The sequence below is a fragment of the Carassius gibelio genome, chromosome A19 (genome assembly GCF_023724105.1).
Source record: "Carassius gibelio isolate Cgi1373 ecotype wild population from Czech Republic chromosome A19, carGib1.2-hapl.c, whole genome shotgun sequence".
Lineage (NCBI taxonomy): Eukaryota > Metazoa > Chordata > Actinopteri > Cypriniformes > Cyprinidae > Carassius > Carassius gibelio.
The window spans coordinates 1,239,339-1,266,954 of NC_068389.1; the positions used below are offsets into that span (position 1 = coordinate 1,239,339).

Here is a 27,616-nt window from a genome sequence, read left to right on the forward strand (position 1 = left end):
CGATCTCTGAATATAAGCAGGTTTGCGCCAGGTTAGTACATGGATGGGAGACTGCCTGGGAATACCAGGTGCTTTAAATGTTTGGATATTTTTCACGAATTATATATTAATCTTGCAAAAAAAAAAAAAAAGAGTCAATGCCCGATCTCTGAATCTTAGCAGGTTTAGGTCTGGTTAGTACTTGGATGAGAGACCGCCAAGGAATACCAGGTGCTTTAAGCTTTTGGAATTTTTTCACTTAGTATATAATAAATTTGCCAAAAAATAGAGTCAATGCCCGATCTCTGAATATAAGCAGGTTTGGGCCAGGTTAGTAATTGGATGAGAGACCGCCTAGGAATACCAGGTGCTTTAAGCTTTTGGGGTTTCTTTCCTACTTTTATAATGTACTGGCGAGTAGATTGGCTGATCTTTAAATAGCCTTCTCTTTGCAGCAGTCTTCGCTTATGGCCATACCAGCCTGGCTATGCCCGATCTTGTCTGATCTCGGAAGCTAAGCAGGTTTGGGCCTGGTTAGTGCCTGGATGGGAGACCGCCTGGGAATACCAGGTACTGTAAGCTTTTTTGAAATTTTTCACTTAGTATATAATAATTTTGCCAAAAAATAGAGTCAATGCCCGATCTCTGAATATAAGCAGGTTTGCGCCAGGTTAGTACATGGATGGGAGACTGCCTGGGAATATCAGGTGCTTTAAATTTTTGGATATTTTTCACGAATTATATAATAATCTTGCAAAAAAAAAAAAAAAAAAAAAAAAAAAGAGTCAATGCCCGATCTCTGAATCTTAGCAGGTTTAGGTCTGGTTAGTACTTGGATGAGAGACCGCCAAGGAATACCAGGTGCTTTAAGCTTTTGGAATTTTTTCACTTAGTATATAATAAATTTGGCAAAAAATAGAGTCAATGCCCGATCTCTGAATATAAGCAGGTTTGGGCCAGGTTAGTACATGGATGGGAGACTGCCTGGGAATACCAGGTGCTTTAAATTTTTGGATATTTTTCACGAATTATATAATAATCTGGCAAAAAAAAAAAAAAAAAGAGTCAATGCCCGATCTCTGAATCTTAGCAGGTTTAGGTCTGGTTAGTACTTGGATGAGAGACCGCCAAGGAATACCAGGTGCTTTAAGCTTTTGGAATTTTTTCACTTAGTATATAATAAATTTGGCAAAAAATAGAGTCAGTGCCCGATCTCTGAATATAAGCAGGTTTGGGCCAGGTTAGTACATGGATGGGAGACTGCCTGGGAATACCAGGTGCTTTAAATTTTTGGATATTTTTCACAAATTATATAATAATCTTGCAAAAAAAAAAATAAATAGAGTCAATGCCCGATCTCTGAATCTTAGCAGGTTTAGGTCTGGTTAGTACTTGGATGAGAGACCGCCTAGGAATACCAGGTGCTTTAAGCTTTTGGGGTTTCTTTCCTACTTTTATAATGTACTGGCGAGTAGATTGGCTGATCTTTAAATAGCCTTCTCTTTGCAGCAGTCTTCGCTTATGGCCATACCAGCCTGGCTATGCCCGATCTTGTCTGATCTCGGAAGCTAAGCAGGTTTGGGCCTGGTTAGTGCCTGGATGGGAGACCGCCTGGGAATACCAGGTACTGTAAGCTTTTTTGAAATTTTTCACTTAGTATATAATAATTTTGCCAAAAAATAGAGTCAATGCCCGATCTCTGAATATAAGCAGGTTTGCGCCAGGTTAGTACATGGATGGGAGACTGCCTGGGAATATCAGGTGCTTTAAATTTTTGGATATTTTTCACGAATTATATAATAATCTTGCAAAAAAAAAAAAAAAAAAAAAAAAAAAAGAGTCAATGCCCGATCTCTGAATCATAGCAGGTTTAGGTCTGGTTAGTACTTGGATGAGAGACCGCCAAGGAATACCAGGTGCTTTAAGCTTTTGGAATTTTTTCACTTAGTATATAATAAATTTGGCAAAAAATAGAGTCAATGCCCGATCTCTGAATATAAGCAGGTTTGCGCCAGGTTAGTACATGGATGGGAGACTGCCTGGGAATACCAGGTGCTTTAAATGTTTGGATATTTTTCACGAATTATATAATAATCTTGCAAAAAAAAAAAAAGAGTCAATGCCCGATCTCTGAATTTTAGCAGGTTTAGGTCTAGTTAGTACTTGGATGAGAGACCGCCAAGGAATACCAGGTGCTTTAAGCTTTTGGAATTTTTTCACTTAGTATATAATAAATTTGGCAAAAAATAGAGTCAATGCCCGATCTCTGAATATAAGCAGGTTTGCGCCAGGTTAGTACATGGATGGGAGACTGCCTGGGAATACCAGGTGCTTTAAATTTTTGGATTTTTTTCACGAATTATATAATAATCTGGCAAAAAAAAAAAAAAAAGAGTCAATGCCCGATCTCTGAATCTTAGCAGGTTTAGATCTGGTTAGTACTTGGATGAGAGACCGCCAAGGAATACCAGGTGCTTTAAGCTTTTGGAATTTTTTCACTTAGTATATAATAAATTTGGCAAAAAATAGAGTCAGTGCCCGATCTCTGAATATAAGCAGGTTTGGGCCAGGTTAGTACATGGATGGGAGACTGCCTGGGAATACCAGGTGCTTTAAATTTTTGGATATTTTTCACAAATTATATAATAATCTTGCAAAAAAAAAAAAAAAGAGTCAATGCCCGATCTCTGAATCTTAGCAGGTTTAGGTCTGGTTAGTACTTGGATGAGAGACCGCCTAGGAATACCAGGTGCTTTAAGCTTTTGGGGTTTCTTTCCTACTTTTATAATGTACTGGCGAGTAGATTGGCTGATCTTTAAATAGCCTTCTCTTTGCAGCAGTCTTCGCTTATGGCCATACCAGCCTGGCTATGCCCGATCTTGTCTGATCTCGTAAGCTAAGCAGGTTTGGGCCTGGTTAGTGCCTGGATGGGAGACCGCCTGGGAATACCAGGTACTCTAAGTTTTTTTGAAATTTTTCACTTAGTATATAATAATTTTGCCAAAAAATAGAGTCAATGCCCGATCTCTGAATATAAGCAGGTTTGCGCCAGGTTAGTACATGGATGGGAGACTGCCTGGGAATACCAGGTGCTTTAAATGTTTGGATATTTTTCACGAATTATATAATAATCTGGCAAAAAAAAAAAAAAAGAGTCAATGCCCGATCTCTGAATCTTAGCAGGTTTAGGTCTGGTTAGTACTTGGATGAGAGACCGCCAAGGAATACCAGGTGCTTTAAGCTTTTGGAATTTTTTCACTTAGTATATAATAAATTTGGCAAAAAATAGAGTCAGTGCCCGATCTCTGAATATAAGCAGGTTTGGGCCAGGTTAGTACATGGATGGGAGACTGCCTAGGAATACCAGGTGCTTTAAGCTTTTGGGGTTTCTTTCCTACTTTTATAATGTACTGGCGAGTAGATTGGCTGATCTTTAAATAGCCTTCTCTTTGCAGCAGTCTTCGCTTATGGCCATACCAGCCTGGCTATGCCCGATCTTGTCTGATCTCGTAAGCTAAGCAGGTTTGGGCCTGGTTAGTGCCTGGATGGGAGCCCGCCTGGGAATACCAGGTACTCTAAGTTTTTTTGAAATTTTTCACTTAGTATATAATAATTTTGCCAAAAAATAGAGTCAATGCCCGATCTCTGAATATAAGCAGGTTTGCGCCAGGTTAGTACATGGATGGGAGACTGCCTGGGAATACCAGGTGCTTTAAATGTTTGGATATTTTTCACGAATTATATATTAATCTTGCAAAAAAAAAAAAAAAAGAGTCAATGCCCGATCTCTGAATCTTAGCAGGTTTAGGTCTGGTTAGTACTTGGATGAGAGACCGCCAAGGAATACCAGGTGCTTTAAGCTTTTGGAATTTTTTCACTTAGTATATAATAAATTTGCCAAAAAATAGAGTCAATGCCCGATCTCTGAATATAAGCAGGTTTGGGCCAGGTTAGTAATTGGATGAGAGACCGCCTAGGAATACCAGGTGCTTTAAGCTTTTGGGGTTTCTTTCCTACTTTTATAATGTACTGGCGAGTAGATTGGCTGATCTTTAAATAGCCTTCTCTTTGCAGCAGTCTTCGCTTATGGCCATACCAGCCTGGCTATGCCCGATCTTGTCTGATCTCGGAAGCTAAGCAGGTTTGGGCCTGGTTAGTGCCTGGATGGGAGACCGCCTGGGAATACCAGGTACTGTAAGCTTTTTTGAAATTTTTCACTTAGTATATAATAATTTTGCCAAAAAATAGAGTCAATGCCCGATCTCTGAATATAAGCAGGTTTGCGCCAGGTTAGTACATGGATGGGAGACTGCCTGGGAATATCAGGTGCTTTAAATTTTTGGATATTTTTCACGAATTATATAATAATCTTGCAAAAAAAAAAAAAAAAAAAAAAAAGAGTCAATGCCCGATCTCTGAATCTTAGCAGGTTTAGGTCTGGTTAGTACTTGGATGAGAGACCGCCAAGGAATACCAGGTGCTTTAAGCTTTTGGAATTTTTTCACTTAGTATATAATAAATTTGGCAAAAAATAGAGTCAATGCCCGATCTCTGAATATAAGCAGGTTTGGGCCAGGTTAGTACATGGATGGGAGACTGCCTGGGAATACCAGGTGCTTTAAATTTTTGGATATTTTTCACGAATTATATAATAATCTGGCAAAAAAAAAAAAAAGAGTCAATGCCCGATCTCTGAATCTTAGCAGGTTTAGGTCTGGTTAGTACTTGGATGAGAGACCGCCAAGGAATACCAGGTGCTTTAAGCTTTTGGGGTTTCTTTCCTACATTTATAATGTACTGGCGATTAGATTGGCTGATCTTTAAATAGCCTTCTCTTTGCAGCAGTCTTCGCTTATGGCCATACCAGCCTGGCTATGCCCGATCTTGTCTGATCTCGTAAGCTAAGCAGGTTTGGGCCTGGTTAGTGCCTGGATGGGAGACTGCCTGGGAATGCCAGGTACTGTAAGCTTTTTTGAAATTTTTCACTTAGTATATAATAATTTTGCCAAAAAATAGAGTCAATGCCCGATCTCTGAATATAAGCAGGTTTGCGCCAGGTTAGTACATGGATGGGAGACTGCCTGGGAATAGCAGGTGCTTTAAATGTTTGGATATTTTTCACGAATTATATAATAATCTTGCAAAAAAAAAAAAAGAGTCAATGCCCGATCTCTGAATTTTAGCAGGTTTAGATCTAGTTAGTACTTGGATGAGAGACCGCCAAGGAATACCAGGTGCTTTAAGCTTTTGGAAATTTTTCACTTAGTATATAATAAATTTGGCAAAAAATAGAGTCAATGCCCGATCTCTGAATATAAGCAGGTTTGCGCCAGGTTAGTACATGGATGGGAGACTGCCTGGGAATACCAGGTGCTTTAAATTTTTGGATTTTTTTCACGAATTATATAATAATCTGGCAAAAAAAAAAAAAAAAGAGTCAATGCCCGATCTCTGAATCTTAGCAGGTTTAGATCTGGTTAGTACTTGGATGAGAGACCGCCAAGGAATACCAGGTGCTTTAAGCTTTTGGAATTTTTTCACTTAGTATATAATAAATTTGGCAAAAAATAGAGTCAGTGCCCGATCTCTGAATATAAGCAGGTTTGGGCCAGATTAGTACATGGATGGGAGACTGCCTGGGAATACCAGGTGCTTTAAATTTTTGGATATTTTTCACAAATTATATAATAATCTTGCAAAAAAAAAAAAAAAAGAGTCAATGCCCGATCTCTGAATCTTAGCAGGTTTAGGTCTGGTTAGTACTTGGATGAGAGACCGCCTAGGAATACCAGGTGCTTTAAGCTTTTGGGGTTTCTTTCCTACTTTTATAATGTACTGGCGAGTAGATTGGCTGATCTTTAAATAGCCTTCTCTTTGCAGCAGTCTTCGCTTATGGCCATACCAGCCTGGCTATGCCCGATCTTGTCTGATCTCGTAAGCTAAGCAGGTTTGGGCCTGGTTAGTGCCTGGATGGGAGACCGCCTGGGAATACCAGGTACTCTAAGTTTTTTTGAAATTTTTCACTTAGTATATAATAATTTTGCCAAAAAATAGAGTCAATGCCCGATCTCTGAATATAAGCAGGTTTGCGCCAGGTTAGTACATGGATGGGAGACTGCCTGGGAATACCAGGTGCTTTAAATGTTTGGATATTTTTCACGAATTATATATTAATCTTGCAAAAAAAAAAAAAAAAAAGAGTCAATGCCCGATCTCTGAATCTTAGCAGGTTTAGGTCTGGTTAGTACTTGGATGAGAGACCGCCAAGGAATACCAGGTGCTTTAAGCTTTTGGAATTTTTTCACTTAGTATATAATAAATTTGCCAAAAAATAGAGTCAATGCCCGATCTCTGAATATAAGCAGGTTTGGGCCAGGTTAGTAATTGGATGAGAGACCGCCTAGGAATACCAGGTGCTTTAAGCTTTTGGGGTTTCTTTCCTACTTTTATAATGTACTGGCGAGTAGATTGGCTGATCTTTAAATAGCCTTCTCTTTGCAGCAGTCTTCGCTTATGGCCATACCAGCCTGGCTATGCCCGATCTTGTCTGATCTCTGAAGCTAAGCAGGTTTGGGCCTGGTTAGTGCCTGGATGGGAGACCGCCTGGGAATACCAGGTACTGTAAGCTTTTTTGAAATTTTTCACTTAGTATATAATAATTTTGCCAAAAAATAGAGTCAATGCCCGATCTCTGAATATAAGCAGGTTTGCGCCAGGTTAGTACATGGATGGGAGACTGCCTGGGAATATCAGGTGCTTTAAATTTTTGGATATTTTTCACGAATTATATAATAATCTTGCAAAAAAAAAAAAAAAAAAAAAAAAAGAGTCAATGCCCGATCTCTGAATCTTAGCAGGTTTAGGTCTGGTTAGTACTTGGATGAGAGACCGCCAAGGAATACCAGGTGCTTTAAGCTTTTGGAATTTTTTCACTTAGTATATAATAAATTTGGCAAAAAATAGAGTCAATGCCCGATCTCTGAATATAAGCAGGTTTGGGCCAGGTTAGTACATGGATGGGAGACTGCCTGGGAATACCAGGTGCTTTAAATTTTTGGATATTTTTCACGAATTATATAATAATCTGGCAAAAAAAAAAAAAAAGAGTCAATGCCCGATCTCTGAATCTTAGCAGGTTTAGGTCTGGTTAGTACTTGGATGAGAGACCGCCAAGGAATACCAGGTGCTTTAAGCTTTTGGAATTTTTTCACTTAGTATATAATAAATTTGGCAAAAAATAGAGTCAGTGCCCGATCTCTGAATATAAGCAGGTTTGGGCCAGGTTAGTACATGGATGGGAGACTGCCTAGGAATACCAGGTGCTTTAAGCTTTTGGGGTTTCTTTCCTACTTTTATAATGTACTGGCGAGTAGATTGGCTGATCTTTAAATAGCCTTCTCTTTGCAGCAGTCTTCGCTTATGGCCATACCAGCCTGGCTATGCCCGATCTTGTCTGATCTCGGAAGCTAAGCAGGTTTGGGCCTGGTTAGTGCCTGGATGGGAGACCGCCTGGGAATACCAGGTACTGTAAGCTTTTTTGAAATTTTTCACTTAGTATATAATAATTTTGCCAAAAAATAGAGTCAATGCCCGATCTCTGAATATAAGCAGGTTTGCGCCAGGTTAGTACATGGATGGGAGACTGCCTGGGAATATCAGGTGCTTTAAATTTTTGGATATTTTTCACGAATTATATAATAATCTTGCAAAAAAAAAAAAAAAAAGAGTCAATGCCCGATCTCTGAATCTTAGCAGGTTTAGGTCTGGTTAGTACTTGGATGAGAGACCGCCAAGGAATACCAGGTGCTTTAAGCTTTTGGAATTTTTTCACTTAGTATATAATAAATTTGGCAAAAAATAGAGTCAATGCCCGATCTCTGAATATAAGCAGGTTTGGGCCAGGTTAGTACATGGATGGGAGACTGCCTGGGAATACCAGGTGCTTTAAATTTTTGGATATTTTTCACGAATTATATAATAATCTGGCAAAAAAAAAAAAAAAAAGAGTCAATGCCCGATCTCTGAATCTTAGCAGGTTTAGGTCTGGTTAGTACTTGGATGAGAGACCGCCAAGGAATACCCGATCAATGCCCGATCTCTGAATATAAGCAGGTTTGCGCCAGGTTAGTACATGGATGGGAGACTGCCTGGGAATATCAGGTGCTTTAAATTTTTGGATATTTTTCACGAATTATATAATAATCTTGCAAAAAAAAAAAAAAAAAAAAAAAAAAAGAGTCAATGCCCGATCTCTGAATCATAGCAGGTTTAGGTCTGGTTAGTACTTGGATGAGAGACCGCCAAGGAATACCAGGTGCTTTAAGCTTTTGGAATTTTTTCACTTAGTATATAATAAATTTGGCAAAAAATAGAGTCAATGCCCGATCTCTGAATATAAGCAGGTTTGCGCCAGGTTAGTACATGGATGGGAGACTGCCTGGGAATACCAGGTGCTTTAAATGTTTGGATATTTTTCACGAATTATATAATAATCTTGCAAAAAAAAAAAAAGAGTCAATGCCCGATCTCTGAATTTTAGCAGGTTTAGGTCTAGTTAGTACTTGGATGAGAGACCGCCAAGGAATACCAGGTGCTTTAAGCTTTTGGAATTTTTTCACTTAGTATATAATAAATTTGGCAAAAAATAGAGTCAATGCCCGATCTCTGAATATAAGCAGGTTTGCGCCAGGTTAGTACATGGATGGGAGACTGCCTGGGAATACCAGGTGCTTTAAATTTTTGGATTTTTTTCACGAATTATATAATAATCTGGCAAAAAAAAAAAAAAAAGAGTCAATGCCCGATCTCTGAATCTTAGCAGGTTTAGATCTGGTTAGTACTTGGATGAGAGACCGCCAAGGAATACCAGGTGCTTTAAGCTTTTGGAATTTTTTCACTTAGTATATAATAAATTTGGCAAAAAATAGAGTCAGTGCCCGATCTCTGAATATAAGCAGGTTTGGGCCAGGTTAGTACATGGATGGGAGACTGCCTGGGAATACCAGGTGCTTTAAATTTTTGGATATTTTTCACAAATTATATAATAATCTTGCAAAAAAAAAAAAAAAGAGTCAATGCCCGATCTCTGAATCTTAGCAGGTTTAGGTCTGGTTAGTACTTGGATGAGAGACCGCCTAGGAATACCAGGTGCTTTAAGCTTTTGGGGTTTCTTTCCTACTTTTATAATGTACTGGCGAGTAGATTGGCTGACCTTTAAATAGCCTTCTCTTTGCAGCAGTCTTCGCTTATGGCCATACCAGCCTGGCTATGCCCGATCTTGTCTGATCTCGTAAGCTAAGCAGGTTTGGGCCTGGTTAGTGCCTGGATGGGAGACCGCCTGGGAATACCAGGTACTCTAAGTTTTTTTGAAATTTTTCACTTAGTATATAATAATTTTGCCAAAAAATAGAGTCAATGCCCGATCTCTGAATATAAGCAGGTTTGCGCCAGGTTAGTACATGGATGGGAGACTGCCTGGGAATACCAGGTGCTTTAAATGTTTGGATATTTTTCACGAATTATATAATAATCTTGCAAAAAAAAAAAAAAAGAGTCAATTCCCGATCTCTGAATCATAGCAGGTTTAGGTCTGGTTAGTACTTGGATGAGAGACCGCCAAGGAATACCAGGTGCTTTAAGCTTTTGGAATTTTTTCACTTAGTATATAATAAATTTGGCAAAAAATAGAGTCAATGCCCGATCTCTGAATATAAGCAGGTTTGCGCCAGGTTAGTACATGGATGGGAGACTGCCTGGGAATACCAGGTGCTTTAAATTTTTGGATTTTTTTCACGAATTATATAATAATCTGGCAAAAAAAAAAAAAAAGAGTCAATGCCCGATCTCTGAATCTTAGCAGGTTTAGATCTGGTTAGTACTTGGATGAGAGACCGCCAAGGAATACCAGGTGCTTTAAGCTTTTGGAATTTTTTCACTTAGTATATAATAAATTTGGCAAAAAATAGAGTCAGTGCCCGATCTCTGAATATAAGCAGGTTTGGGACAGGTTAGTACATGGATGGGAGACTGCCTGGGAATACCAGGTGCTTTAAATTTTTGGATATTTTTCACAAATTATATAATAATCTTACAAAAAAAAAAAAAAAAGAGTCAATGCCCGATCTTGTCTGATCTCGGAAGCTAAGCAGGTTTGGGCCTGGTTAGTGCCTGGATGGGAGACCGCCTGGGAATACCAGGAACTGTAAGCTTTTTTGAAATTTTTCACTTAGTATATAATAATTTTGCCAAAAAATAGAGTCAATGCCCGATCTCTGAATATAAGCAGGTTTGCGCCAGGTTAGTACATGGATGGGAGACTGCCTGGGAATATCAGGTGCTTTAAATTTTTGGATATTTTTCACGAATTATATAATAATCTTGCAAAAAAAAAAAAAAAAAAAAAAAAAGAGTCAATGCCCGATCTCTGAATCTTAGCAGGTTTAGGTCTGGTTAGTACTTGGATGAGAGACCGCCAAGGAATACCAGGTGCTTTAAGCTTTTGGAATTTTTTCACTTAGTATATAATAAATTTGGCAAAAAATAGAGTCAATGCCCGATCTCTGAATATAAGCAGGTTTGGGCCAGGTTAGTACATGGATGGGAGACTGCCTGGGAATACCAGGTGCTTTAAATGTTTGGATATTTTTCACGAATTATATATTAATCTTGCAAAAAAAAAAAAAAAAGAGTCAATGCCCGATCTCTGAATCTTAGCAGGTTTAGGTCTGGTTAGTACTTGGATGAGAGACCGCCAAGGAATACCAGGTGCTTTAAGCTTTTGGAATTTTTTCACTTAGTATATAATAAATTTGCCAAAAAATAGAGTCAATGCCCGATCTCTGAATATAAGCAGGTTTGGGCCAGGTTAGTAATTGGATGAGAGACCGCCTAGGAATACCAGGTGCTTTAAGCTTTTGGGGTTTCTTTCCTACTTTTATAATGTACTGGCGAGTAGATTGGCTGATCTTTAAATAGCCTTCTCTTTGCAGCAGTCTTTGCTTATGGCCATACCAGCCTGGCTATGCCCGATCTTGTCTGATCTCGGAAGCTAAGCAGGTTTGGGCCTGGTTAGTGCCTGGATGGGAGACCGCCTGGGAATACCAGGAACTGTAAGCTTTTTTGAAATTTTTCACTTAGTATATAATAATTTTGCCAAAAAATAGAGTCAATGCCCGATCTCTGAATATAAGCAGGTTTGCGCCAGGTTAGTACATGGATGGGAGACTGCCTGGGAATATCAGGTGCTTTAAATTTTTGGATATTTTTCACGAATTATATAATAATCTTGCAAAAAAAAAAAAAAAAAAAAAAAAAGAGTCAATGCCCGATCTCTGAATCTTAGCAGGTTTAGGTCTGGTTAGTACTTGGATGAGAGACCGCCAAGGAATACCAGGTGCTTTAAGCTTTTGGAATTTTTTCACTTAGTATATAATAAATTTGGCAAAAAATAGAGTCAATGCCCGATCTCTGAATATAAGCAGGTTTGGGCCAGGTTAGTACATGGATGGGAGACTGCCTGGGAATACCAGGTGCTTTAAATTTTTGGATATTTTTCACGAATTATATAATAATCTGGCAAAAAAAAAAAAAAAGAGTCAATGCCCGATCTCTGAATCTTAGCAGGTTTAGGTCTGGTTAGTACTTGGTTGAAAGACCGCCTAGGAATACCAGGTGCTTAAAGCTTTTGGAATTTTTTCACTTAGTATATAATAAATTTGGCAAAAAATAGAGTCAATGCCCGATCTCTGAATATAAGCAGGTTTGGGCCAGGTTAGTACATGGATGGGAGACTGCCTGGGAATACCAGGTGCTTTAAATTTTTTGATATTTTTCACGAATTATATAATAATCTTGCAAAAAAAAAAAAAAAGAAGAAGTCAATGCCCGATCTCTGAATCTTAGCAGGTTAAGGTCTGGTTAGTACTTGAATGATAGACCGCCAAGGAATACCAGGTGCTTTAAGCTTTTGGAATTTTTTCACTTAGTATATAATAAATTTGCCAAAAAATAGTGTCAATGCCCGATCTCTGAATATAAGCAGGTTTGGGCCAGGTTAGTACTTGGATGAGAGACCGCCTAGGAATACCAGGTGCTTTAAGCTTTTGGGGTTTCTTTCCTACTTTTATAATGTACTGGCGAGTAGATTGGCTGATCTTTAAATAGCCTTCTCTTTGCAGCAGACTTCGCTTATGGCCATACCAGCCTGGCTATGCCCGATCTTGTCTGATCTCGTAAGCTAAGCAGGTTTGGGCCTGGTTAGTGCCTGGATGGGAGACCGCCTGGGAATACCAGGTACTCTAAGTTTTTTTGAAATTTTTCACTTAGTATATAATAATTTTGCCAAAAAATAGAGTCAATGCCCGATCTCTGAATATAAGCAGGTTTGCGCCAGGTTAGTACATGGATGGGAGACTGCCTGGGAATACCAGGTGCTTTAAATGTTTGGATATTTTTCACGAATTATATATTAATCTTGCAAAAAAAAAAAAAAAAGAGTCAATGCCCGATCTCTGAATCTTAGCAGGTTTAGGTCTGGTTAGTACTTGGATGAGAGACCGCCAAGGAATACCAGGTGCTTTAAGCTTTTGGAATTTTTTCACTTAGTATATAATAAATTTGCCAAAAAATAGAGTCAATGCCCGATCTCTGAATATAAGCAGGTTTGGGCCAGGTTAGTAATTGGATGAGAGACCGCCTAGGAATACCAGGTGCTTTAAGCTTTTGGGGTTTCTTTCCTACTTTTATAATGTACTGGCGAGTAGATTGGCTGATCTTTAAATAGCCTTCTCTTTGCAGCAGTCTTTGCTTATGGCCATACCAGCCTGGCTATGCCCGATCTTGTCTGATCTCGGAAGCTAAGCAGGTTTGGGCCTGGTTAGTGCCTGGATGGGAGACCGCCTGGGAATACCAGATACTGTAAGCTTTTTTGAAATTTTTCACTTAGTATATAATAATTTTGCCAAAAAATAGAGTCAATGCCCGATCTCTGAATATAAGCAGGTTTGCGCCAGGTTAGTACATGGATGGGAGACTGCCTGGGAATATCAGGTGCTTTAAATTTTTGGATATTTTTCACGAATTATATAATAATCTTGCAAAAAAAAAAAAAAAAAAAAAAAAAAGAGTCAATGCCCGATCTCTGAATCTTAGCAGGTTTAGGTCTGGTTAGTACTTGGATGAGAGACCGCCAAGGAATACCAGGTGCTTTAAGCTTTTGGAATTTTTTCACTTAGTATATAATAAATTTGGCAAAAAATAGAGTCAATGCCCGATCTCTGAATATAAGCAGGTTTGGGCCAGGTTAGTACATGGATGGGAGACTGCCTGGGAATACCAGGTGCTTTAAATTTTTGGATATTTTTCACGAATTATATAATAATCTGGCAAAAAAAAAAAAAAAGAGTCAATGCCCGATCTCTGAATCTTAGCAGGTTTAGGTCTGGTTAGTACTTGGTTGAAAGACCGCCTAGGAATACCAGGTGCTTAAAGCTTTTGGAATTTTTTCACTTAGTATATAATAAATTTGGCAAAAAATAGAGTCAATGCCCGATCTCTGAATATAAGCAGGTTTGGGCCAGGTTAGTACATGGATGGGAGACTGCCTGGGAATACCAGGTGCTTTAAATTTTTGGATATTTTTCACGAATTATATAATAATCTTGCAAAAAAAAAAAAAAAAGAAGAAGTCAATGCCCGATCTCTGAATCTTAGCAGGTTAAGGTCTGGTTAGTACTTGAATGATAGACCGCCAAGGAATACCAGGTGCTTTAAGCTTTTGGAATTTTTTCACTTAGTATATAATAAATTTGCCAAAAAATAGTGTCAATGCCCGATCTCTGAATATAAGCAGGTTTGGGCCAGGTTAGTACTTGGATGAGAGACCGCCTAGGAATACCAGGTGCTTTAAGCTTTTGGGGTTTCTTTCCTACTTTTATAATGTACTGGCGAGTAGATTGGCTGATCCTTAAATAGCCTTCTCTTTGCAGCAGACTTCGCTTATGGCCATACCAGCCTGGCTATGCCCGATCTTGTCTGATCTCGTAAGCTAAGCAGGTTTGGGCCTGGTTAGTGCCTGGATGGGAGACCGCCTGGGAATACCAGGTACTCTAAGTTTTTTTGAAATTTTTCACTTAGTATATAATAATTTTGCCAAAAAATAGAGTCAATGCCCGATCTCTGAATATAAGCAGGTTTGCGCCAGGTTAGTACATGGATGGGAGACTGCCTGGGAATACCAGGTGCTTTAAATGTTTGGATATTTTTCACGAATTATATATTAATCTTGCAAAAAAAAAAAAAAAAGAGTCAATGCCCGATCTCTGAATCTTAGCAGGTTTAGGTCTGGTTAGTACTTGGATGAGAGACCGCCAAGGAATACCAGGTGCTTTAAGCTTTTGGAATTTTTTCACTTAGTATATAATAAATTTGCCAAAAAATAGAGTCAATGCCCGATCTCTGAATATAAGCAGGTTTGGGCCAGGTTAGTAATTGGATGAGAGACCGCCTAGGAATACCAGGTGCTTTAAGCTTTTGGGGTTTCTTTCCTACTTTTATAATGTACTGGCGAGTAGATTGGCTGATCTTTAAATAGCCTTCTCTTTGCAGCAGTCTTCGCTTATGGCCATACCAGCCTGGCTATGCCCGATCTTGTCTGATCTCGGAAGCTAAGCAGGTTTGGGCCTGGTTAGTGCCTGGATGGGAGACCGCCTGGGAATACCAGGTACTGTAAGCTTTTTTGAAATTTTTCACTTAGTATATAATAATTTTGCCAAAAAATAGAGTCAATGCCCGATTCCTGAATATAAGCAGGTTTGCGCCAGGTTAGTACATGGATGGGAGACTGCCTGGGAATATCAGGTGCTTTAAATTTTTGGATATTTTTCACGAATTATATAATAATCTTGCAAAAAAAAAAAAAAAAAAAAAAAAAAAAGAGTCAATGCCCGATCTCTGAATCTTAGCAGGTTTAGGTCTGGTTAGTACTTGGATGAGAGACCGCCAAGGAATACCAGGTGCTTTAAGCTTTTGGAATTTTTTCACTTAGTATATAATAAATTTGGCAAAAAATAGAGTCAATGCCCGATCTCTGAATATAAGCAGGTTTGGGCCAGGTTAGTACATGGATGGGAGACTGCCTGGGAATACCAGGTGCTTTAAATTTTTGGATATTTTTCACGAATTATATAATAATCTGGCAAAAAAAAAAAAAAAAGAGTCAATGCCCGATCTCTGAATCTTAGCAGGTTTAGGTCTGGTTAGTACTTGGATGAGAGACCGCCAAGGAATACCAGGTGCTTTAAGCTTTTGGAATTTTTTCACTTAGTATATAATAAATTTGGCAAAAAATAGAGTCAGTGCCCGATCTCTGAATATAAGCAGGTTTGGGCCAGGTTAGTACATGGATGGGAGACTGCCTGGGAATACCAGGTGCTTTAAATTTTTGGATATTTTTCACAAATTATATAATAATCTTGCAAAAAAAAAAATAAATAGAGTCAATGCCCGATCTCTGAATCTTAGCAGGTTTAGGTCTGGTTAGTACTTGGATGAGAGACCGCCTAGGAATACCAGGTGCTTTAAGCTTTTGGGGTTTCTTTCCTACTTTTATAATGTACTGGCGAGTAGATTGGCTGATCTTTAAATAGCCTTCTCTTTGCAGCAGTCTTCGCTTATGGCCATACCAGCCTGGCTATGCCCGATCTTGTCTGATCTCGTAAGCTAAGCAGGTTTGGGTCTGGTTAGTGCCTGGATGGGAGACTGCCTGGGAATGCCAGGTACTGTAAGCTTTTTTGAAATTTTTCACTTAGTATATAATAATTTTGCCAAAAAATAGAGTCAATGCCCGATCTCTGAATATAAGCAGGTTTGCGCCAGGTTAGTACATGGATGGGAGACTGCCTGGGAATACCAGGTGCTTTAAATGTTTGGATATTTTTCACGAATTATATAATAATCTTGCAAAAAAAAAAAAAAAAGAGTCAATGCCCGATCTCTGAATCATAGCAGGTTTAGGTCTGGTTAGTACTTGGATGAGAGACCGCCAAGGAATACCAGGTGCTTTAAGCTTTTGGAATTTTTTCACTTAGTATATAATAAATTTGGCAAAAAATAGAGTCAATGCCCGATCTCTGAATATAAGCAGGTTTGCGCCAGGTTAGTACATGGATGGGAGACTGCCTGGGAATACCAGGTGCTTTAAATGTTTGGATATTTTTCACGAATTATATAATAATCTTGCAAAAAAAAAAAAAGAGTCAATGCCCGATCTCTGAATTTTAGCAGGTTTAGGTCTAGTTAGTACTTGGATGAGAGACCGCCAAGGAATACCAGGTGCTTTAAGCTTTTGGAATTTTTTCACTTAGTATATAATAAATTTGGCAAAAAATAGAGTCAATGCCCGATCTCTGAATATAAGCAGGTTTGCGCCAGGTTAGTACATGGATGGGAGACTGCCTGGGAATACCAGGTGCTTTAAATTTTTGGATTTTTTTCACGAATTATATAATAATCTGGCAAAAAAAAAAAAAAAAGAGTCAATGCCCGATCTCTGAATCTTAGCAGGTTTAGATCTGGTTAGTACTTGGATGAGAGACCGCCAAGGAATACCAGGTGCTTTAAGCTTTTGGAATTTTTTCACTTAGTATATAATAAATTTGGCAAAAAATAGAGTCAGTGCCCGATCTCTGAATATAAGCAGGTTTGGGCCAGGTTAGTACATGGATGGGAGACTGCCTGGGAATACCAGGTGCTTTAAATTTTTGGATATTTTTCACAAATTATATAATAATCTTGCAAAAAAAAAAAAAAAGAGTCAATGCCCGATCTCTGAATCTTAGCAGGTTTAGGTCTGGTTAGTACTTGGATGAGAGACCGCCTAGGAATACCAGGTGCTTTAAGCTTTTGGGGTTTCTTTCCTACTTTTATAATGTACTGGCGAGTAGATTGGCTGATCTTTAAATAGCCTTCTCTTTGCAGCAGTCTTCGCTTATGGCCATACCAGCCTGGCTATGCCCGATCTTGTCTGATCTCGTAAGCTAAGCAGGTTTGGGCCTGGTTAGTGCCTGGATGGGAGACCGCCTGGGAATACCAGGTACTCTAAGTTTTTTTGAAATTTTTCACTTAGTATATAATAATTTTGCCAAAAAATAGAGTCAATGCCCGATCTCTGAATATAAGCAGGTTTGCGCCAGGTTAGTACATGGATGGGAGACTGCCTGGGAATACCAGGTGCTTTAAATGTTTGGATATTTTTCACGAATTATATAATAATCTTGCAAAAAAAAAAAAAAGAGTCAATGCCCGATCTCTGAATCATAGCAGGTTTAGGTCTGGTTAGTACTTGGATGAGAGACCGCCAAGGAATACCAGGTGCTTTAAGCTTTTGGAATTTTTTCACTTAGTATATAATAAATTTGGCAAAAAATAGAGTCAATGCCCGATCTCTGAATATAAGCAGGTTTGCGCCAGGTTAGTACATGGATGGGAGACTGCCTGGGAATACCAGGTGCTTTAAATGTTTGGATATTTTTCACGAATTATATAATAATCTTGCAAAAAAAAAAAAAAAGAGTCAATGCCCGATCTCTGAATTTTAGCAGGTTTAGGTCTAGTTAGTACTTGGATGAGAGACCGCCAAGGAATACCAGGTGCTTTAAGCTTTTGGAATTTTTTCACTTAGTATATAATAAATTTGGCAAAAAATAGAGTCAATGCCCGATCTCTGAATATAAGCAGGTTTGCGCCAGGTTAGTACATGGATGGGAGACTGCCTGGGAATACCAGGTGCTTTAAATTTTTGGATTTTTTTCACGAATTATATAATAATCTGGCAAAAAAAAAAAAAAAGAGTCAATGCCCGATCTCTGAATCTTAGCAGGTTTAGATCTGGTTAGTACTTGGATGAGAGACCGCCAAGGAATACCAGGTGCTTTAAGCTTTTGGAATTTTTTCACTTAGTATATAATAAATTTGGCAAAAAATAGAGTCAGTGCCCGATCTCTGAATATAAGCAGGTTTGGGCCAGGTTAGTACATGGATGGGAGACTGCCTGGGAATACCAGGTGCTTTAAATTTTTGGATATTTTTCACAAATTATATAATAATCTTGCAAAAAAAAAAAAAAAGAGTCAATGCCCGATCTCTGAATCTTAGCAGGTTTAGGTCTGGTTAGTACTTGGATGAGAGACCGCCTAGGAATACCAGGTGCTTTAAGCTTTTGGGGTTTATTTCCTACTTTTATAATGTACTGGCGAGTAGATTGGCTGATCTTTAAATAGCCTTCTCTTTGCAGCAGTCTTCGCTTATGGCCATACCAGCCTGGCTATGCCCGATCTTGTCTGATCTCGTAAGCTAAGCAGGTTTGGGCCTGGTTAGTGCCTGGATGGGAGACCGCCTGGGAATACCAGGTACTCTAAGTTTTTTGAAATTTTTCACTTAGTATATAATAATTTTGCCAAAAAATAGAGTCAATGCCCGATCTCTGAATATAAGCAGGTTTGCGCCAGGTTAGTACATGGATGGGAGACTGCCTGGGAATACCAGGTGCTTTAAATATTTGGATATTTTTCACGAATTATATATTAATCTTGCAAAAAAAAAAAAAAAAGAGTCAATGCCCGATCTCTGAATCTTAGCAGGTTTAGGTCTGGTTAGTACTTGGATGAGAGACCGCCAAGGAATACCAGGTGCTTTAAGCTTTTGGAATTTTTTCACTTAGTATATAATAAATTTGCCAAAAAATAGAGTCAATGCCCGATCTCTGAATATAAGCAGGTTTGGGCCAGGTTAGTAATTGGATGAGAGACCGCCTAGGAATACCAGGTGCTTTAAGCTTTTGGGGTTTCTTTCCTACTTTTATAATGTACTGGCGAGTAGATTGGCTGATCTTTAAATAGCCTTCTCTTTGCAGCAGTCTTCGCTTATGGCCATACCAGCCTGGCTATGCCCGATCTTGTCTGATCTCGGAAGCTAAGCAGGTTTGGGCCTGGTTAGTGCCTGGATGGGAGACCGCCTGGGAATACCAGGTACTGTAAGCTTTTTTGAAATTTTTCACTTAGTATATAATAATTTTGCCAAAAAATAGAGTCAATGCCCGATCTCTGAATATAAGCAGGTTTGCGCCAGGTTAGTACATGGATGGGAGACTGCCTGGGAATATCAGGTGCTTTAAATTTTTGGATATTTTTCACGAATTATATAATAATCTTGCAAAAAAAAAAAAAAAAAAAAAAAAAGAGTCAATGCCCGATCTCTGAATCTTAGCAGGTTTAGGTCTGGTTAGTACTTGGATGAGAGACCGCCAAGGAATACCAGGTGCTTTAAGCTTTTGGAATTTTTTCACTTAGTATATAATAAATTTGGCAAAAAATAGAGTCAATGCCCGATCTCTGAATATAAGCAGGTTTGGGCCAGGTTAGTACATGGATGGGAGACTGCCTGGGAATACCAGGTGCTTTAAATTTTTGGATATTTTTCACGAATTATATAATAATCTGGCAAAAAAAAAAAAAAAGAGTCAATGCCCGATCTCTGAATCTTAGCAGGTTTAGGTCTGGTTAGTACTTGGATGAGAGACCGCCAAGGAATACCAGGTGCTTTAAGCTTTTGGAATTTTTTCACTTAGTATATAATAAATTTGGCAAAAAATAGAGTCAGTGCCCGATCTCTGAATATAAGCAGGTTTGGGCCAGGTTAGTACATGGATGGGAGACTGCCTAGGAATACCAGGTGCTTTAAGCTTTTGGGGTTTCTTTCCTACTTTTATAATGTACTGGCGAGTAGATTGGCTGATCTTTAAATAGCCTTCTCTTTGCAGCAGTCTTCGCTTATGGCCATACCAGCCTGGCTATGCCCGATCTTGTCTGATCTCGTAAGCTAAGCAGGTTTGGGCCTGGTTAGTGCCTGGATGGGAGACCGCCTGGGAATACCAGGTACTCTAAGTTTTTTTGAAATTTTTCACTTAGTAAATAATAATTTTGCCAAAAAATAGAGTCAATGCCCGATCTCTGAATATAAGCAGGTTTGCGCCAGGTTAGTACATGGATGGGAGACTGCCTGGGAATACCAGGTGCTTTAAATGTTTGGATATTTTTCACGAATTATATAATAATCTTGCAAAAAAAAAAAAAAAGAGTCAATGCCCGATCTCTGAATCTTAGCAGGTTTAGGTCTGGTTAGTACTTGGATGAGAGACCGCCAAGGAATACCAGGTGCTTTAAGCTTTTGGAATTTTTTCACTTAGTATATAATAAATTTGGCAAAAAATAGAGTCAGTGCCCGATCTCTGAATATAAGCAGGTTTGGGCCAGGTTAGTACATGGATGGGAGACTGCCTGGGAATACCAGGTGCTTTAAATTTTTGGATATTTTTCACAAATTATATAATAATCTTGCAAAAAAAAAATAAATAGAGTCAATGCCCGATCTCTGAATCTTAGCAGGTTTAGGTCTGGTTAGTACTTGGATGAGAGACCGCCTAGGAATACCAGGTGCTTTAAGCTTTTGGGGTTTCTTTCCTACTTTTATAATGTACTGGCGAGTAGATTGGCTGATCTTTAAATAGCCTTCTCTTTGCAGCAGTCTTCGCTTATGGCCATACCAGCCTGGCTATGCCTGATCTTGTCTGATCTCGTAAGCTAAGCAGGTTTGGGCCTGGTTAGTGCCTGGATGGGAGACCGCCTGGGAATACCAGGTACTCTAAGTTTTTTTGAAATTTTTCACTTAGTATATAATAATTTTGCCAAAAAATAGAGTCAATGCCCGATCTCTGAATATAAGCAGGTTTGCGCCAGGTTAGTACATGGATGGGAGACTGCCTGGGAATACCAGGTGCTTTAAATGTTTGGATATTTTTCACGAATTATATAATAATCTTGCAAAAAAAAAAAAAAAGAGTCAATGCCCGATCTCTGAATCATAGCAGGTTTAGGTCTGGTTAGTACTTGGATGAGAGACCGCCAAGGAATACCAGGTGCTTTAAGCTTTTGGAATTTTTTCACTTAGTATATAATAAATTTGGCAAAAAATAGAGTCAATGCCCGATCTCTGAATATAAGCAGGTTTGCGCCAGGTTAGTACATGGATGGGAGACTGCCTGGGAATACCAGGTGCTTTAAATGTTTGGATATTTTTCACGAATTATATAATAATCTTGCAAAAAAAAAAAAAAAGAGTCAATGCCCGATCTCTGAATTTTAGGAGGTTTAGGTCTAGTTAGTACTTGGATGAGAGACCGCCAAGGAATACCAGGTGCTTTAAGCTTTTGGAATTTTTTCACTTAGTATATAATAAATTTGGCAAAAAATAGAGTCAATGCCCGATCTCTGAATATAAGCAGGTTTGCGCCAGGTTAGTACATGGATGGGAGACTGCCTGGGAATACCAGGTGCTTTAAATTTTTGGATTTTTTTCACGAATTATATAATAATCTGGCAAAAAAAAAAAAAAAAAAAGAGTCAATGCCCGATCTCTGAATCTTAGCAGGTTTAGATCTGGTTAGTACTTGGATGAGAGACCGCCAAGGAATACCAGGTGCTTTAAGCTTTTGGAATTTTTTCACTTAGTATATAATAAATTTGGCAAAAAATAGAGTCAGTGCCCGATCTCTGAATATAAGCAGGTTTGGGCCAGGTTAGTACATGGATGGGAGACTGCCTGGGAATACCAGGTGCTTTAAATTTTTGGATATTTTTCACAAATTATATAATAATCTTGCAAAAAAAAAAAAAAAGAGTCAATGCTCGATCTCTGAATCTTAGCAGGTTTAGGTCTGGTTAGTACTTGGATGAGAGACCGCCTAGGAATACCAGGTGCTTTAAGCTTTTGGGGTTTCTTTCCTACTTTTATAATGTACTGGCGAGTAGATTGGCTGATCTTTAAATAGCCTTCTCTTTGCAGCAGTCTTCGCTTATGGCCATACCAGCCTGGCTATGCCCGATCTTGTCTGATCTCGTAAGCTAAGCAGGTTTGGGTCTGGTTAGTGCCTGGATGGGAGACTGCCTGGGAATGCCAGGTACTGTAAGCTTTTTTGAAATTTTTCACTTAGTATATAATAATTTTGCCAAAAAATAGAGTCAATGCCCGATCTCTGAATATAAGCAGGTTTGCGCCAGGTTAGTACATGGATGGGAGACTGCCTGGGAATACCAGGTGCTTTAAATGTTTGGATATTTTTCACGAATTATATAATAATCTTGCAAAAAAAAAAAAAAACAGTCAATGCCCGATCTCTGAATCATAGCAGGTTTAGGTCTGGTTAGTACTTGGATGAGAGACCGCCAAGGAATACCAGGTGCTTTAAGCTTTTGGAATTTTTTCACTTAGTATATAATAAATTTGGCAAAAAATAGAGTCAATGCCCGAGCTCTGAATATAAGCAGGTTTGGGCCAGGTTAGTACATGGATGGGAGACTGCCTGGGAATACCAGGTGCTTAAAATTTTTGGATATTTTTCACAAATTATATAATAATCTTGCAAAAAAAAAAAAAAGAGTCAATGCCCGATCTCTGAATCTTAGCAGGTTTAGGTCTGGTTAGTACTTGGATGAGAGACCGCCTAGGAATACCAGGTGCTTTAAGCTTTTGGGGTTTCTTTCCTACTTTTATAATGTACTGGCGAGTAGATTGGCTGATCTTTAAATAGCCTTCTCTTTGCAGCAGTCTTCGCTTATGGCCATACCAGCCTGGCTATGCCCGATCTTGTCTGATCTCGTAAGCTAAGCAGGTTTGGGCCTGGTTAGTGCCTGGATGGGAGACCGCCTGGGAATACCAGGTACTCTAAGTTTTTTTGAAATTTTTCACTTAGTATATAATAATTTTGCCAAAAAATAGAGTCAATGCCCGATCTCTGAATATAAGCAGGTTTGCGCCAGGTTAGTACATGGATGGGAGACTGCCTGGGAATACCAGGTGCTTTAAATATTTGGATATTTTTCACGAATTATATATTAATCTTGCAAAAAAAAAAAAAAAAGAGTCAATGCCCGATCTCTGAATCTTAGCAGGTTTAGGTCTGGTTAGTACTTGGATGAGAGACCGCCAAGGAATACCAGGTGCTTTAAGCTTTTGGAATTTTTTCACTTAGTATATAATAAATTTGGCAAAAAATAGAGTCAATGCCCGATCTCTGAATATAAGCAGGTTTGGGCCAGGTTAGTACATGGATGGGAGACTGCCTGGGAATACCAGGTGCTTTAAATTTTTGGATATTTTTCACGAATTATATAATAATCTGGCAAAAAAAAAAAAAAAGAGTCAATGCCCGATCTCTGAATCTTAGCAGGTTTAGGTCTGGTTAGTACTTGGATGAGAGACCGCCAAGGAATACCAGGTGCTTTAAGCTTTTGGAATTTTTTCACTTAGTATATAATAAATTTGGCAAAAAATAGAGTCAGTGCCCGATCTCTGAATATAAGCAGGTTTGGGCCAGGTTAGTACATGGATGGGAGACTGCCTAGGAATACCAGGTGCTTTAAGCTTTTGGGGTTTCTTTCCTACTTTTATAATGTACTGGCGAGTAGATTGGCTGATCTTTAAATAGCCTTCTCTTTGCAGCAGTCTTCGCTTATGGCCATACCAGCCTGGCTATGCCCGATCTTGTCTGATCTCGTAAGCTAAGCAGGTTTGGGCCTGGTTAGTGCCTGGATGGGAGACCGCCTGGGAATACCAGGTACTCTAAGTTTTTTTGAAATTTTTCACTTAGTAAATAATAATTTTGCCAAAAAATAGAGTCAATGCCCGATCTCTGAATATAAGCAGGTTTGCGCCAGGTTAGTACATGGATGGGAGACTGCCTGGGAATACCAGGTGCTTTAAATGTTTGGATATTTTTCACGAATTATATAATAATCTTGCAAAAAAAAAAAAAAAGAGTCAATGCCCGATCTCTGAATCTTAGCAGGTTTAGGTCTGGTTAGTACTTGGATGAGAGACCGCCAAGGAATACCAGGTGCTTTAAGCTTTTGGAATTTTTTCACTTAGTATATAATAAATTTGGCAAAAAATAGAGTCAGTGCCCGATCTCTGAATATAAGCAGGTTTGGGCCAGGTTAGTACATGGATGGGAGACTGCCTGGGAATACCAGGTGCTTTAAATTTTTGGATATTTTTCACAAATTATATAATAATCTTGCAAAAAAAAAATAAATAGAGTCAATGCCCGATCTCTGAATCTTAGCAGGTTTAGGTCTGGTTAGTACTTGGATGAGAGACCGCCTAGGAATACCAGGTGCTTTAAGCTTTTGGGGTTTCTTTCCTACTTTTATAATGTACTGGCGAGTAGATTGGCTGATCTTTAAATAGCCTTCTCTTTGCAGCAGTCTTCGCTTATGGCCATACCAGCCTGGCTATGCCTGATCTTGTCTGATCTCGTAAGCTAAGCAGGTTTGGGCCTGGTTAGTGCCTGGATGGGAGACCGCCTGGGAATACCAGGTACTCTAAGTTTTTTTGAAATTTTTCACTTAGTATATAATAATTTTGCCAAAAAATAGAGTCAATGCCCGATCTCTGAATATAAGCAGGTTTGCGCCAGGTTAGTACATGGATGGGAGACTGCCTGGGAATACCAGGTGCTTTAAATGTTTGGATATTTTTCACGAATTATATAATAATCTTGCAAAAAAAAAAAAAAAGAGTCAATGCCCGATCTCTGAATCATAGCAGGTTTAGGTCTGGTTAGTACTTGGATGAGAGACCGCCAAGGAATACCAGGTGCTTTAAGCTTTTGGAATTTTTTCACTTAGTATATAATAAATTTGGCAAAAAATAGAGTCAATGCCCGATCTCTGAATATAAGCAGGTTTGCGCCAGGTTAGTACATGGATGGGAGACTGCCTGGGAATACCAGGTGCTTTAAATGTTTGGATATTTTTCACGAATTATATAATAATCTTGCAAAAAAAAAAAAAAAGAGTCAATGCCCGATCTCTGAATTTTAGGAGGTTTAGGTCTAGTTAGTACTTGGATGAGAGACCGCCAAGGAATACCAGGTGCTTTAAGCTTTTGGAATTTTTTCACTTAGTATATAATAAATTTGGCAAAAAATAGAGTCAATGCCCGATCTCTGAATATAAGCAGGTTTGCGCCAGGTTAGTACATGGATGGGAGACTGCCTGGGAATACCAGGTGCTTTAAATTTTTGGATTTTTTTCACGAATTATATAATAATCTGGCAAAAAAAAAAAAAAAAAAAGAGTCAATGCCCGATCTCTGAATCTTAGCAGGTTTAGATCTGGTTAGTACTTGGATGAGAGACCGCCAAGGAATACCAGGTGCTTTAAGCTTTTGGAATTTTTTCACTTAGTATATAATAAATTTGGCAAAAAATAGAGTCAGTGCCCGATCTCTGAATATAAGCAGGTTTGGGCCAGGTTAGTACATGGATGGGAGACTGCCTGGGAATACCAGGTGCTTTAAATTTTTGGATATTTTTCACAAATTATATAATAATCTTGCAAAAAAAAAAAAAAAGAGTCAATGCTCGATCTCTGAATCTTAGCAGGTTTAGGTCTGGTTAGTACTTGGATGAGAGACCGCCTAGGAATACCAGGTGCTTTAAGCTTTTGGGGTTTCTTTCCTACTTTTATAATGTACTGGCGAGTAGATTGGCTGATCTTTAAATAGCCTTCTCTTTGCAGCAGTCTTCGCTTATGGCCATACCAGCCTGGCTATGCCCGATCTTGTCTGATCTCGTAAGCTAAGCAGGTTTGGGTCTGGTTAGTGCCTGGATGGGAGACTGCCTGGGAATGCCAGGTACTGTAAGCTTTTTTGAAATTTTTCACTTAGTATATAATAATTTTGCCAAAAAATAGAGTCAATGCCCGATCTCTGAATATAAGCAGGTTTGCGCCAGGTTAGTACATGGATGGGAGACTGCCTGGGAATACCAGGTGCTTTAAATGTTTGGATATTTTTCACGAATTATATAATAATCTTGCAAAAAAAAAAAAAAACAGTCAATGCCCGATCTCTGAATCATAGCAGGTTTAGGTCTGGTTAGTACTTGGATGAGAGACCGCCAAGGAATACCAGGTGCTTTAAGCTTTTGGAATTTTTTCACTTAGTATATAATAAATTTGGCAAAAAATAGAGTCAATGCCCGAGCTCTGAATATAAGCAGGTTTGGGCCAGGTTAGTACATGGATGGGAGACTGCCTGGGAATACCAGGTGCTTAAAATTTTTGGATATTTTTCACAAATTATATAATAATCTTGCAAAAAAAAAAAAAAGAGTCAATGCCCGATCTCTGAATCTTAGCAGGTTTAGGTCTGGTTAGTACTTGGATGAGAGACCGCCTAGGAATACCAGGTGCTTTAAGCTTTTGGGGTTTCTTTCCTACTTTTATAATGTACTGGCGAGTAGATTGGCTGATCTTTAAATAGCCTTCTCTTTGCAGCAGTCTTCGCTTATGGCCATACCAGCCTGGCTATGCCCGATCTTGTCTGATCTCGTAAGCTAAGCAGGTTTGGGCCTGGTTAGTGCCTGGATGGGAGACCGCCTGGGAATACCAGGTACTCTAAGTTTTTTTGAAATTTTTCACTTAGTATATAATAATTTTGCCAAAAAATAGAGTCAATGCCCGATCTCTGAATATAAGCAGGTTTGCGCCAGGTTAGTACATGGATGGGAGACTGCCTGGGAATACCAGGTGCTTTAAATATTTGGATATTTTTCACGAATTATATATTAATCTTGCAAAAAAAAAAAAAAAAGAGTCAATGCCCGATCTCTGAATCTTAGCAGGTTTAGGTCTGGTTAGTACTTGGATGAGAGACCGCCAAGGAATACCAGGTGCTTTAAGCTTTTGGAATTTTTTCACTTAGTATATAATAAATTTGCCAAAAAATAGAGTCAATGCCCGATCTCTGAATATAAGCAGGTTTGGGCCAGGTTAGTAATTGGATGAGAGACCGCCTAGGAATACCAGGTGCTTTAAGCTTTTGGGGTTTCTTTCCTACTTTTATAATGTACTGGCGAGTAGATTGGCTGATCTTTAAATAGCCTTCTCTTTGCAGCAGTCTTCGCTTATGGCCATACCAGCCTGGCTATGCCCGATCTTGTCTGATCTCGGAAGCTAAGCAGGTTTGGGCCTGGTTAGTGCCTGGATGGGAGACCGCCTGGGAATACCAGGTACTGTAAGCTTTTTTGAAATTTTTCACTTAGTATATAATAATTTTGCCAAAAAATAGAGTCAATGCCCGATCTCTGAATATAAGCAGGTTTGCGCCAGGTTAGTACATGGATGGGAGACTGCCTGGGAATATCAGGTGCTTTAAATTTTTGGATATTTTTCACGAATTATATAATAATCTTGCAAAAAAAAAAAAAAAAAAAAAAAAAGAGTCAATGCCCGATCTCTGAATCTTAGCAGGTTTAGGTCTGGTTAGTACTTGGATGAGAGACCGCCAAGGAATACCAGGTGCTTTAAGCTTTTGGAATTTTTTCACTTAGTATATAATAAATTTGGCAAAAAATAGAGTCAATGCCCGATCTCTGAATATAAGCAGGTTTGGGCCAGGTTAGTACATGGATGGGAGACTGCCTGGGAATACCAGGTGCTTTAAATTTTTGGATATTTTTCACGAATTATATAATAATCTGGCAAAAAAAAAAAAAAAAGAGTCAATGCCCGATCTCTGAATC

General features: G+C 38.8%; 7 non-coding genes and 21 pseudogenes across 7 annotated transcripts; all 28 read left to right on the forward strand.

Moving 5' to 3' along the window:
• Positions 1 to 442: 442 nt before the first annotated feature.
• LOC127937706 (5S ribosomal RNA) lies at positions 443 to 561 on the forward strand. Its single transcript, XR_008148488.1, has one exon. It is a non-coding gene; the product is annotated as a 5S ribosomal RNA (ribosomal RNA).
• Positions 562 to 1,496: 935 nt separating this feature from the next.
• LOC127937707 (5S ribosomal RNA) lies at positions 1,497 to 1,615 on the forward strand. Its single transcript, XR_008148489.1, has one exon. It is a non-coding gene; the product is annotated as a 5S ribosomal RNA (ribosomal RNA).
• A 1,209-nt stretch (positions 1,616 to 2,824) lies between these two features.
• Positions 2,825 to 2,943, forward strand: LOC127937002 (uncharacterized; annotated as a pseudogene).
• A 499-nt stretch (positions 2,944 to 3,442) lies between these two features.
• On the forward strand, positions 3,443 to 3,561 carry LOC127937404 (uncharacterized; annotated as a pseudogene).
• Positions 3,562 to 4,061: 500 nt separating this feature from the next.
• Positions 4,062 to 4,180, forward strand: LOC127937708 (5S ribosomal RNA). The gene has a single exon (XR_008148490.1). It is a non-coding gene; the product is annotated as a 5S ribosomal RNA (ribosomal RNA).
• Positions 4,181 to 4,829: 649 nt separating this feature from the next.
• LOC127936841 (uncharacterized) lies at positions 4,830 to 4,948 on the forward strand (annotated as a pseudogene).
• A 919-nt stretch (positions 4,949 to 5,867) lies between these two features.
• LOC127937003 (uncharacterized) lies at positions 5,868 to 5,986 on the forward strand (annotated as a pseudogene).
• Positions 5,987 to 6,488: 502 nt separating this feature from the next.
• On the forward strand, positions 6,489 to 6,607 carry LOC127937869 (uncharacterized; annotated as a pseudogene).
• A 787-nt stretch (positions 6,608 to 7,394) lies between these two features.
• Positions 7,395 to 7,513, forward strand: LOC127937709 (5S ribosomal RNA). Its single transcript, XR_008148491.1, has one exon. It is a non-coding gene; the product is annotated as a 5S ribosomal RNA (ribosomal RNA).
• A 1,709-nt stretch (positions 7,514 to 9,222) lies between these two features.
• LOC127937004 (uncharacterized) lies at positions 9,223 to 9,341 on the forward strand (annotated as a pseudogene).
• Positions 9,342 to 10,975: 1,634 nt separating this feature from the next.
• Positions 10,976 to 11,094, forward strand: LOC127937833 (uncharacterized; annotated as a pseudogene).
• A 1,069-nt stretch (positions 11,095 to 12,163) lies between these two features.
• LOC127937006 (uncharacterized) lies at positions 12,164 to 12,282 on the forward strand (annotated as a pseudogene).
• A 500-nt stretch (positions 12,283 to 12,782) lies between these two features.
• LOC127935948 (uncharacterized) lies at positions 12,783 to 12,901 on the forward strand (annotated as a pseudogene).
• Positions 12,902 to 13,972: 1,071 nt separating this feature from the next.
• Positions 13,973 to 14,091, forward strand: LOC127937007 (uncharacterized; annotated as a pseudogene).
• A 500-nt stretch (positions 14,092 to 14,591) lies between these two features.
• Positions 14,592 to 14,710, forward strand: LOC127937711 (5S ribosomal RNA). Its single transcript, XR_008148493.1, has one exon. It is a non-coding gene; the product is annotated as a 5S ribosomal RNA (ribosomal RNA).
• A 935-nt stretch (positions 14,711 to 15,645) lies between these two features.
• LOC127937281 (uncharacterized) lies at positions 15,646 to 15,764 on the forward strand (annotated as a pseudogene).
• Positions 15,765 to 16,961: 1,197 nt separating this feature from the next.
• Positions 16,962 to 17,080, forward strand: LOC127937008 (uncharacterized; annotated as a pseudogene).
• Positions 17,081 to 18,276: 1,196 nt separating this feature from the next.
• Positions 18,277 to 18,395, forward strand: LOC127937009 (uncharacterized; annotated as a pseudogene).
• Positions 18,396 to 18,894: 499 nt separating this feature from the next.
• Positions 18,895 to 19,013, forward strand: LOC127937712 (5S ribosomal RNA). Its single transcript, XR_008148494.1, has one exon. It is a non-coding gene; the product is annotated as a 5S ribosomal RNA (ribosomal RNA).
• Positions 19,014 to 19,800: 787 nt separating this feature from the next.
• LOC127937010 (uncharacterized) lies at positions 19,801 to 19,919 on the forward strand (annotated as a pseudogene).
• A 642-nt stretch (positions 19,920 to 20,561) lies between these two features.
• On the forward strand, positions 20,562 to 20,680 carry LOC127937380 (uncharacterized; annotated as a pseudogene).
• Positions 20,681 to 21,881: 1,201 nt separating this feature from the next.
• On the forward strand, positions 21,882 to 22,000 carry LOC127937282 (uncharacterized; annotated as a pseudogene).
• Positions 22,001 to 22,640: 640 nt separating this feature from the next.
• Positions 22,641 to 22,759, forward strand: LOC127937011 (uncharacterized; annotated as a pseudogene).
• Positions 22,760 to 23,537: 778 nt separating this feature from the next.
• On the forward strand, positions 23,538 to 23,656 carry LOC127937012 (uncharacterized; annotated as a pseudogene).
• A 642-nt stretch (positions 23,657 to 24,298) lies between these two features.
• Positions 24,299 to 24,417, forward strand: LOC127937381 (uncharacterized; annotated as a pseudogene).
• Positions 24,418 to 25,618: 1,201 nt separating this feature from the next.
• LOC127937283 (uncharacterized) lies at positions 25,619 to 25,737 on the forward strand (annotated as a pseudogene).
• A 640-nt stretch (positions 25,738 to 26,377) lies between these two features.
• LOC127937013 (uncharacterized) lies at positions 26,378 to 26,496 on the forward strand (annotated as a pseudogene).
• Positions 26,497 to 26,996: 500 nt separating this feature from the next.
• Positions 26,997 to 27,115, forward strand: LOC127937713 (5S ribosomal RNA). The gene has a single exon (XR_008148495.1). It is a non-coding gene; the product is annotated as a 5S ribosomal RNA (ribosomal RNA).
• Positions 27,116 to 27,616: the final 501 nt, after the last annotated feature.